The sequence below is a fragment of the Neofelis nebulosa genome, chromosome 7, assembly GCF_028018385.1.
Source record: "Neofelis nebulosa isolate mNeoNeb1 chromosome 7, mNeoNeb1.pri, whole genome shotgun sequence".
Taxonomy (NCBI): Eukaryota; Metazoa; Chordata; class Mammalia; order Carnivora; family Felidae; genus Neofelis; species Neofelis nebulosa.
Window position 1 is genome coordinate 105125298 of NC_080788.1, and position 10540 is coordinate 105135837.

Genomic DNA, 10540 nt, shown 5'->3' on the forward strand with positions numbered 1-10540 from the left:
GAATTAGCTGAAAACTCGGGTTTTATTTTATAGATTAGACAGTAGGAATTCTATCATCAACTGCAGTTTTAGCAGAGGGGAGCTATGTACATTTTTTCATTCTTTTAAGGGCTCACTTCAAGTTGTTGAAATATTTAATTTGCAATAATTAATTAAAATAGCCTAAACCCCTCCTACCAAATTATGGGTTGGCGTACAAAATGGGAAATCTCTCCCTTTGCCCATTTTGTGGACAGAATTACTTTGCAGGATCAGGTATATTTCAAGATTTCCTTTCTAATTAAACGATGCAATACGCAAGTCTTAAAGTCAGAATTTTTGCTGAACATTTCTGTGAATGGCTCCTGATTTTTGGCCTGGTTCCCTAGCCTTACTATAAAATAGTATCAATGGTGTTTGTTAATAACAGTTTTAAGTTGTTGGATTTGGATTTTTACAGGCTATTAAACATGGTAGCTAGCAAGCAGGCAATCATTAAGGCAAAGAATATTCATTTACAAAAGAGGTGATAATTTAAGCGACTCATAAATGTTTCTGATCTATATTAAGTGTGAAATATGTATTTTGTGAATGAATGAGTATCTTTAAGAGCTGATTATAAAAATTTTATAATCTTCCTCCTCCCCCACCCCTTTTGGTAGCTTTACTATCCCTGGATACACAAAAATGGATAGGATAAATCCTACTTTGAGGGGCTGGTGGTCTGTCTGGCAATGGAGTAAGAGAATGGCATTTAAGAAGAAGAAGGTAGGGGGTGCCTGGTTGGCTCAGTCTGTGGAGCACGTGACTCTTGATCTTGGAGTCGTGGGTTTGAGTTCCACATTGGGGGTAGAGTTTACTTAAAACAAAAAAAAAAATTAAGAGGGTAAAGGACACAGCTAGTGCAGGAGGGGAACACTAAGGTGTTCCCGGTATGGGCATCTGGTTAGATGGTGAGGTGATTCATCAAAATAACAATAAAGAAGAAAGGTGGAATGGGGTAGGGATACTAGATAATGAACTTAACGTGGAATATGTTGAGTTCAAAGTGCTATAAAACATGCAGCTGCAGATGTCAGCTGGACAGATGGATGGATGGAAACTCATGGACTAGAGATATTTCGGAGTTCTCAGAATACATGTGAGTGCTAATACCATGGAAGTGGGATGAGATTTCACTTCCATTTTTTTTCTGCATAGAAGAAGACCAGGAGAGGGTTGAGGAGAAGACCTTGGGTAATACCAGCATGCTTGGGTGGACAGAGGGAAGAATCAGCAAAGAGGCTGAGAAGAGGTCAGAGGAAAAAGAGAACAAGGAGAGAGTGATCCTGGAGGTCAAGGGAAGAGAGCACCACTGATGCCCAAGACATCTAGTAAAACGAGGGCAATTTGGACTACTGGTACCAACTGATGGTTGGTTAGTGTGAGGAAGGCTTGAGTCAGAACACAGTTCCCGAGGGGAGTTAATGGGAGGTGGGCAAGGAGGGGTGTTGAGTGTGAGCTACTTGGAGGAGCTTTGTTGCAAGGAACAGAGAGGGCAGGGGCTTGAGGACCGGAGGATGGAGGGCAGTTTTGTCTGTTTGTACCTAAGTTTGGAAACAGCCATAGGTCAGGCTATATTTGAACAATCCAGAATGGGAAGATGAGGAGATTCTGGACTGCTGGCTTCTTTTTATGCGTGTATTCTTTTTAGTCTGAAGTGTTGAAGGAGGAAAAAATAGTTTGGCATCGCTGCCGAGAGGGCTGGAAGAGGGATGTGACTGAGAATGGAGGAGAAGGATTACCACTGAGAGGCGGGCTGGAATTGGACACAACATCCTGTGGTCATACTCATTCACATTGCAGTGGGATTTTTCCCTAGGAGGACTCCTTCATTCATGTATTTATTCATCCATTCAACAAAAATTAATGAATGCTTGCCATGTGCCAGGTACCATTCTAGGCCAGCAAGACATGGTAATGAGTGAGACAGACAAGGTCCCTGCCCTCAAGGAACTAGGGAGTTCCTGGAAAGGATCCTATTTTAAATTTGGCACCTCCTAGGAGGTGACCTTTGAGTCTTTTTCTGAAGGATGGGAAGGACCTGGAGGTCAAGGATCTTGGTGGAAGAACATTCTAGGAGTTGGGAGAATGGAGAGTTCCTTGAGGTTGAAGAACATGTGTCCACATAACCAGCTGTTTCCTACTTCATCAAGTCTTACCACTGTAACAGCCACGTGAAGTGGATTATATGCTACCTTGAATTCGTCTTTAGTTACTAGTGTTTGTATATAACCCTTTTGAACAATGCTGCTTATAGAGCCGACACTTAAAACACTGTTTTTCCCTCCTTAATCAGTGAACTTTATGAGATACAAATTTGGTAGTTATAACTTTTTGTTAGGTTTGCTCTGGGATCTTTGAATGATCTTCAATTAAGAAACCCAGGCTGTGGCACAAAGGGTACTTGTCCTGTGAGATCCCTTTCTTCTGTGGTAATAGCTCCAGATTTTTATCTGGACATAAGCCTATCCAGGAAAAAGGCAAAAATTTTCAGTCTTCCTTAGAGCTACACATGGCTATATGACTGGCTTTTGGACAATGGGCCATGGAGGGAATGATGTGTATAACTTCTAAGAAGTGCTATTAAAGGAAGTGGTGTCCTTCTCCCTTTTCTCCCTCCACTGCTTTTGTCCATCTAGTTGTTTAGAAGGTAGATGTGATGGCTGAGTTGTCGTCTTAGACTATGTAGTCAACGCCACACTTGGGAGTTAGTAGAGTGAAAGTGAGAGTAGTCTAGATTGCAGATGACCAAGGAACTGTCACACCAGCCTTAAGTTGTTTCCACATTGACCTACATGAAAAAGAAGTAAACGTATATATTGTATAAGGCGTGGTCATAACACATGGACAAATTTTTGTCCTAACTATTCAGTCATACCCTTTCCTATCATATCCTATCCTACCCTATCCTAAACTGTGTTCAAACTACATACATAACAAGTGTCTATTAAACAACCATTATGGGGCACCTGGGTGGCTCAGTCGGTTGGGCGGCCGACTTCGGCTCAGGTCATGATCTCTCGGTCCGTGAGTTCGGGCCCTGCGTCGGGCTCTGTGCTGACAGCTCAGAGCCTGGAGCCTGTTTCAGATTCTGTGTCTCTCTCTGTCTGACTCTCCCCTGTTCATGCTCTGTCTCTCCCTGTCTCAAAAATAAATAAAACGTTAAAAAAAATTAAAAGAAAAATAAACAACCATTATTTTTTCATTAAAAAAATTAATTTATTTGGGTGCCTGGCTGGCTCGGCCTGTAAAGCATGCAACTCTTGATCTCAGGGTTGTGAGTTCAAACACCACACTGGGCATAGAACTTACTTAAAAATTTTGATTACATATTGTTTAAAGTTTTATTGAGATATAATTGGCATATAAAGATTGCATATATTGAAAGTTTACGACTTTATTGTTTTTTACTTTTACTTTTTTAAAAAGATTTTAATGTTTATTCATTTTTGAGACACAGAGTGTCAGCGGGGGAGGGGCAAACAGACAGAGAGAGAGACACAGAATCGGAAGTAGGCTCCAGGCTCCGAGCTATCAGCACAGAGCCCCCCTTGGGGCTTGAACTCAACCAACGCGAGATCATGACCCGAGCCAAAGTCAGACACTTAACCAACTGAGCCACTCAGGTGCCCCTTTATTTTTATTTTTTTGAGGGGGGGAGGGGCAGAAGGAGAGGGAGAAAGGGAATCCTAAGCAGACTCCTTGCCCAGTGGGGAGGCTGAAGAAGGGCTCCATCTCACCACCTAAGGATTATGACCTGAGAGGAAATCAAGAGTGGGACGCTTAACTGACCGAGCCCCTCAGGGGCCCGTACTTGCTTTTTAAAAAAGATTTTACTTTTAAGTAATCTTTACACCCAACGTGGGGCTCAAACTTACCCCAAGATCAAGAATCACATGCTCTACCCACTGAGCCAGCCAGGTACCCCTATAACTTTTTTAAAATGTTTATTTATTTTTGAGAGACAGAGAGAGGGAAGGGCAGAGAGGGAGGGAGACACAGAATTCAAAGCAAGCTCCAGCCTCTGAGCTGTTAGCACAGAGCCTGACGTGGGGCTCGAACCCACCAACCGTGAGATCATGACCTGAGCGGAAATCAGACATTTAACCGACTCAGCCACCCAGGTGCTCCTTTTTTAATTAGCAATAATTGCGCCTCGGATAAACCTCATTGGCTACGATACTGCCACTGCGCAAAGCTGCTCCTTTTTTAAAAAACATTTTTTAGGGGCGCCTGGGTGGCTCAGTCGGTTAAGCGGCCGACTTCGGCTCAGGTCATGATCTCGAGGTCAGTGAGTTCAAGCCCTGCATCGGGCTCTGTGCTGACAGCTCAGAGCCTGGAGCCTGTTTCAGATTCTGTGTCTCCCTCTCTCTGACCCTCCCCTGTTCATGCTCTGTCTCTCTCTGTCTCAAAAATAAATAAACGTTAAAAAAATTTTTAAAAAACACATTTTTTAAATGTCAGGCACCCCTATAACTTGATGTTTTGACAAATTTATACATTGTGAAAAGATCATGACCATCAAGCTAATTAACATAACCATCACTTAGGTATCCCCTGCTTTTCTAATGTTCTCTACTTTGCTTTTAGGAAAAGCCTGTATTAGTGCCTGTTTTCCCTAACCAAAAGAAATTCAAAGAGGATTCTTACTTTTATGGAAAAAGGTGAAAAGTGAAAACAACATTCAACATTTGTTTTGCAGGGAGGCCTTACAGAGGTAGCGTGTACCCCAAGCAGCAAGGATGGCCCTGTCAAGCTCCTTCTCTGGGAACTACACTTAGCATCTCAACGCCAAGTTGGCCAGAGCTTTGAACAGTGTCTGTGAGCATCTGTGCTTTATCTCGATTTATTTTGTGCATCCATTAGCAAGATGTGTTCTAAGGTATCAAGAAAGTCTTAAGAGAGTGTATAGCGTTCAGGTCTGAGAATGCTCAAAAGTTTTTCATCTGAATTCCTGGTAATCACTTCTTTTAGTGCCATTTCATTTACAAAAGATTCCATAGGAATGCTCTACTTTGATGCAGTGGAGGAAACCTGCACCATACCGTCTGTGTGTGTGTATGTGTGTGTGTGCGTGTGTGTGTGTGTGTGTGTGTGTGTGTGTGTGTGTGTATGTGTTATGTTGTTTGTGCATGGTGAGGCGACTATGGCTTTGTGAGTTTGTGAGTTTTGAGATTGTGTGACAAATTTCCTTGACATAATAGTCTAGAAATAAACTACTTATGAGTGATCAGGTAAATGTTAACTCCATGTAAATCCAAATATAATGATCGTCATTCTATAAAACAAAGCTATTTCCTTTTCCCAGTGGGTGATCATAATAAGCCCCTTTTGTCTTATATGAACACACTGCTGTGGCATTCTGTGCCTATTTGCCTTATCATCATTGATAGCTTTCCCATGTAAACGTATGGAAATGCCTACCTTGGTTAACTTTTCTTATGGGATTGAGTCATCAAAAACAGGAATTTTGCTGTATTTTCATGTTAGCAAGCACTGAGAAGAGATGAGATTTTAGTTATTTTGTAGTTTTTTGGTAGCAATATCCATTGACTCTGTGTGTTTCAGACCCATTTTATGGACCTCCCTAGAATTGCTTGGCCTGCGTGCCTTCCCGACGCTCCTCTGCCTCTTCAATAGGCAACCTGGCCACCACTATTGTTAGTGCCTTGTCTTCTAAAACTGCTGGAGGTTCTAAAACTTTCTTAGTTCTGGCCTATGACTCCCTGCATTGGGAGTCATAGCAGTTCCGGTAGCCAGACCTCATCCTGCAATACTCACAGAGACTCTGGCTTGTCCCATCACTTGTGGACCCAGATGCATCACTACATCTTGGGGTATCAGATTTGGCTTGCTAGGCAGATAGCCAGTGGAGCTGGTTAACAAGAAGTGTTTTTCTCTCACTTTAACCAGTGAGAGATTGGGACTAACAGGCAGTTCCATGCTCCCTGCCTGGAAGATGTCTCCCATCATTCAATGGCTGGGTTTTCTTATTATGCTGTGGTCAATTCACCGTGGATCATGTTTTACCTGTTTTTCTTTCTTCTCTGCCTCACTTCTTCTTTTCCCTCACTTTTAATACCCTGGCGTTATACCTCCCAATATAAAGCCTTCCATCATAACATTTGCCTTAGCACTGTTTCTAGGGATACTCATATTCCAGAAATGTGATGGAGATGGCAATGAATGGTGGCAACATCATTGAGATTTCAGCCCATTTTTTTCAGAAGGGAATGCAGCATAGGAAGGAAAGGAGAGTATAGTCAGTATACTGACTGAATCGCCTCGGCTGGATTCCCTTTGTGAGGAACAGTCCGTATGCATATAGTTGAGCATAGTAGAAGTTACACAACTTATAAAGGAGTAAATTCAGACAGCTCAGGTTTTTAAAAACACTTCTAGCAGTGCTTTGTTGATGTGGTTATATCCAGTTCTAAAGAAAAAGCAAGTTTTACACTTTATTGTTTACAGTCTCCAGTTATGTGACAGTTAATCTTAGGAAAGAGCTTAAATGGTTCTTCAGAAGAGAGATGAGTTAGGCTGAGTCATAACTAACTGCTTCAGTTCACATTTAAAATTGGTGCCTTGGGATGCCTGGGTGGCTCAGTCAGTTAAGCGTCTCACTCAGGCTCAGGTCACGATCTCAACGTTTGTGAGTTGGCGCACCGAGTCAGGCTCTGTGCTGACAACTCTGAGCCTGGAGCCTGCTTCGGATTCTGTGTCTCCCTCTCTTTCTGCCCTTCCTCTGCTCGCGCGCTCTCTCTCTCTCAAAACATAAATACATACGTACATATATACATACATAATTAAAATTAAAATTAAAATTTAAATTTAAAAAATAGGTGTTTAAGGGGAGCCTGGCTGACTCATTCAGTAAAGCATGCACAACTCTTGTCCCAGGGTTGGGACTCCACGCCCCATGCTGGGCATAAATAAAGCTCACTTAAATAAATAAATAGTGTTCTTTAAAAAAAAATAAAATTGGGGGGCATCTGGGTGGCTCAGTCGGTTAAGTGTCCAACTCTTGATTTCGGCTCAGGTCACGATCACGGTTGCGTGAGTTCGAGCCCCACATCAGGCTCTGCACTGGCTGCATGGAGCCTGCTTTGGGTTTCTCTCTCTCTTTATCTCTCTGCCCCTCCCCTGCTCATGCTCTTTCTCTCGCAAAGTAAATGAACCTTAAAAAATTGTTTAAAAAAGAGAATGTTTTTTAAAACAATAAATAAGTAAAATTGGTGTTTAAAATGTGCCCAGGCATCATTTCACATTCTGCATATGTTTTTTGCATCTTCTCACAACCCTGGACTGAAGAGCAGAGAAAATGGATGGTTGAGTTTATCGAGGCCTGGGAATACCTTCCCCCTCCCCACTTTTTTTAAGCTTCTTTAATCTTACCTATCACTCAAGTCTTCAATACTTTTCTACCCCTCAACTTTCTACCACACCGCAGGAGCACTTAGATTTCCTGCTTCTTCCTTACTGGAAAGAAATCCCAAAAGAAAAAAAAAAAACCCCAAAGAAATGGAAGAACAACAGCTATTCTGTTTAATTTATCTGCTATGGACAACACCCCTTCCCCTTCCCAAATCTCGGCATATTCAGAGCCCTGCAGCTGGCAGATGGGGTTCCAGATATTTGGTGGAATGAATGGTAGGAGAGGAGAGGAAGGGAGAGAAAGAAAAGCCCAGCATCTGTCCTTAGGTGGGGCTAAACACACCAGCTGGAGACCTCCCCACTACACATCGCAGGCTAGAAAGACCTCCTCAGCTCCCTCGGTTCAGCAAACATTTATTCATTGCTTACCATATACCAGACCATGTGCTGAAAAGTGAGTAAGAGTTTCTGCCCTTGATGAGTTGAGCTTATGGTCTAGTAGGAAAGTTGCAAGCATGACAGATCATTTCAATCTAAAAAGTGTGTAGATTGTGCTGTGGGAGCCTGGGGCGGGGGTGGTTCATCCCCCTTAGGGAAGGCGTCCTAGAGAAAACGGAGGAGTTGCCCCTTTTGAGTCTGTCTTTCAGGGACTGGATACAACCTGGCTCCCTATAGACTCAACCTGTCTGGCTTTATCCCTTGTCAATTTCTACCTAGCCCTCCTCAGTTTACTGTACAAGCATTCACACTCAGCTCTCACTAATTTCTACCACTGCATGTTTACACAGCTAGGCTTTCTGTCTGGATGTTTTTTTCCTATTTACAAATCTAGAAAACCTCTATTCATCATTGAATACCAACCTCAAAATCACTTAAAAAATATTTTATTTTATTTTTAAGTTTATTTATTTACTTTGAGAGAGAGAGAGTGAGCGGGGTAGGGGCAGAGAAAGAAGGAGAGAGAGAGAGGATCCCAAGCAGGCTCCACACTGTCAGCATGCGGAACCCGATGTGGGGCTCAAACCCGTGAAAGGTGAGTTCGTGACCTGAGCCGACATGCTGAACTGACTGGGCTACCCAGGTGCCCCAGAGTCACTTCTGTGAAGCTTTCCTGAAGCTCTTAGGCAGAGTTGCCTCCTTCCTCTTTTCTGCTCCTAGCCTACTATTTATACTTCTATATTTACCACAGTGTACTCCTAAGATAATCTTTACTACAGTTTTTCTGTATAAATATCTGTTTTCCCCATTAGACTGCGAGCTCTTAGGACAGAAGTCATTCATCTTTGTTTCCCCAGGGACTAGCATCTCCAATGACCGTTAGCCCTGTAACTTAGTATTTGATGGATGAATGATTTTTTTTTTAATTTTTTTTAACGTTTATTTATTTTTGAGACAGAGAGAGACAGAGCATGAACGGGGGAGGGTCAGAGAGAGAGAGGGAGACACAGAATCTGAAACAGGCTCCAGGCTCCGAGCTGTCAGCACAGAGCCCGACGTGGGGCTCGAACTCACGGACCGCGAGATCGTGACCTGAGCCAAAGTCGGATGCTTCACCGACTGAGCCACCCAGGCGCCCCTGAATGATTATTTTTAATATACTAAGGAAACACCAATGATGGAGTTGTTCACTATGCTGTTCATGCTGAATACAACATTTGAAGCATATGTTAACATAGTAAAGAGGCCTCTGTGACAATCTCTGAGAAGATTTGAAGGGGTCCAGGATGGAGCCCTGACTTAGAAGATGCTGCCAGCTATTAAACAGAACAGCTGTTGTTCTTTCAGGACTGTTGTGTTTGCCTGGCTACCATCTCAATGTACGTCACGGATTGTTGAGTGCTTTATAGATGATTGAGTCAGGAGAATTTGCTTTGTTTAAAGTTTTATTTGGGTTAGTTGTTCATTTATTAATTAATCAGCTATTTATTCAGTGCCTATTATGTTATTTAAAAAAATATTTATTTTGAGAGAGAGAGAGAGAGAGAGAGAGAAAGAGAGCTTGAGCAGAGGAGGGGCAGAGAGAGAGAGAGAGAGAAAGAGAGAGAATCCTAAGCAGGCTCCACATTGTCAGTGCAGAGTCCGACTAGGGGCTCAATTCCAGGAACCTTGAGATCATGACCTGAGCCTGTCTTAAGCGTTGGATGCTTAACTGACTGAGCCACCCGGATGCCCCCAGTACCTATTATGTTATCGAGTGCTATGCTAAATGCTTGAATAGGTGGTGATCAAATATAACATGTATGGCTGAAGGGTCTATGGAGAACACACTATGACAGCGGTTCTCAAAGCACGCTCTTTATTTAGATCAACATCACTTGGGAACTTATTAGGGAGGCAAATTCTTGGACCTCAAATTCTAAGACCTACTTCCAGACCAACTGAATCCGAAACTCAGGCAGGGAGTGGGTTGGGTTGTGGGAGTTAGCAGTCTTGCTTAACAAGCCCTCTCCTTGATTCTGACACCAAGAATCATGGCTGAGGTTAGCCCAAGCCAACGCTAGAGAGACCACCTCTGTCCATAGCTTCCGACGGGTCCTGCAGATCTGCCCTTCCAACAGTGCTCTGCCCTGGGAAATGAGCATGTGTGAACAGCATCAGTGCTGGTCATGCCCTTGGCTTTTGGTTGGGCTCAGTCAGTGGGGAAGAGAGGAGAAGAGTAAGGACCTGTTATTTATAATCCTGGCCTCTTCCCTGCTATGTTATTCCAGGCCAGCTGTGTCCCTCAAGTCAAAGCCATGTACCTCCTAAGGACAGCTCCTCTGCAGCTTTTTCCAGCCTCTGGTAAATAAACTTTGTTAATAAGCCCTCCATGAACTCTCTTGAATGTCTTTTCTGTTCTCTATTAGAACTCCACCATTCAGGTCAGGTGTTAACCTCTCATGTTTGATCTTCTGTGGTCCAGGACCTACCTCTTCATTTGGCACAGTGGACACAAGTGCCTACAGCAGTAATTTTAGGGGCCCATGAAAATGTTTAAAAGGTTTTTTTAAATTATTTTTTAAATGTTTCTTTCTTTTTTTTTAAATTTTTTTAACGTTTATTTTTGAGACAGAGAGAGACAGAGCGTGAACGGGGGAGGGGCAGAGAGAGAGGGAGACACAGAATTGGAAGCAGGCTCCAGGCTCCGAGCCATCAGCCCAGAGCC

At 43.0% G+C, this 10540-nt stretch overlaps 1 pseudogene; it reads right to left on the reverse strand.

Moving 5' to 3' along the window:
- Positions 1 to 4152: 4152 nt before the first annotated feature.
- LOC131518304 (U4 spliceosomal RNA) lies at positions 4153 to 4221 on the reverse strand (annotated as a pseudogene).
- Positions 4222 to 10540: the final 6319 nt, after the last annotated feature.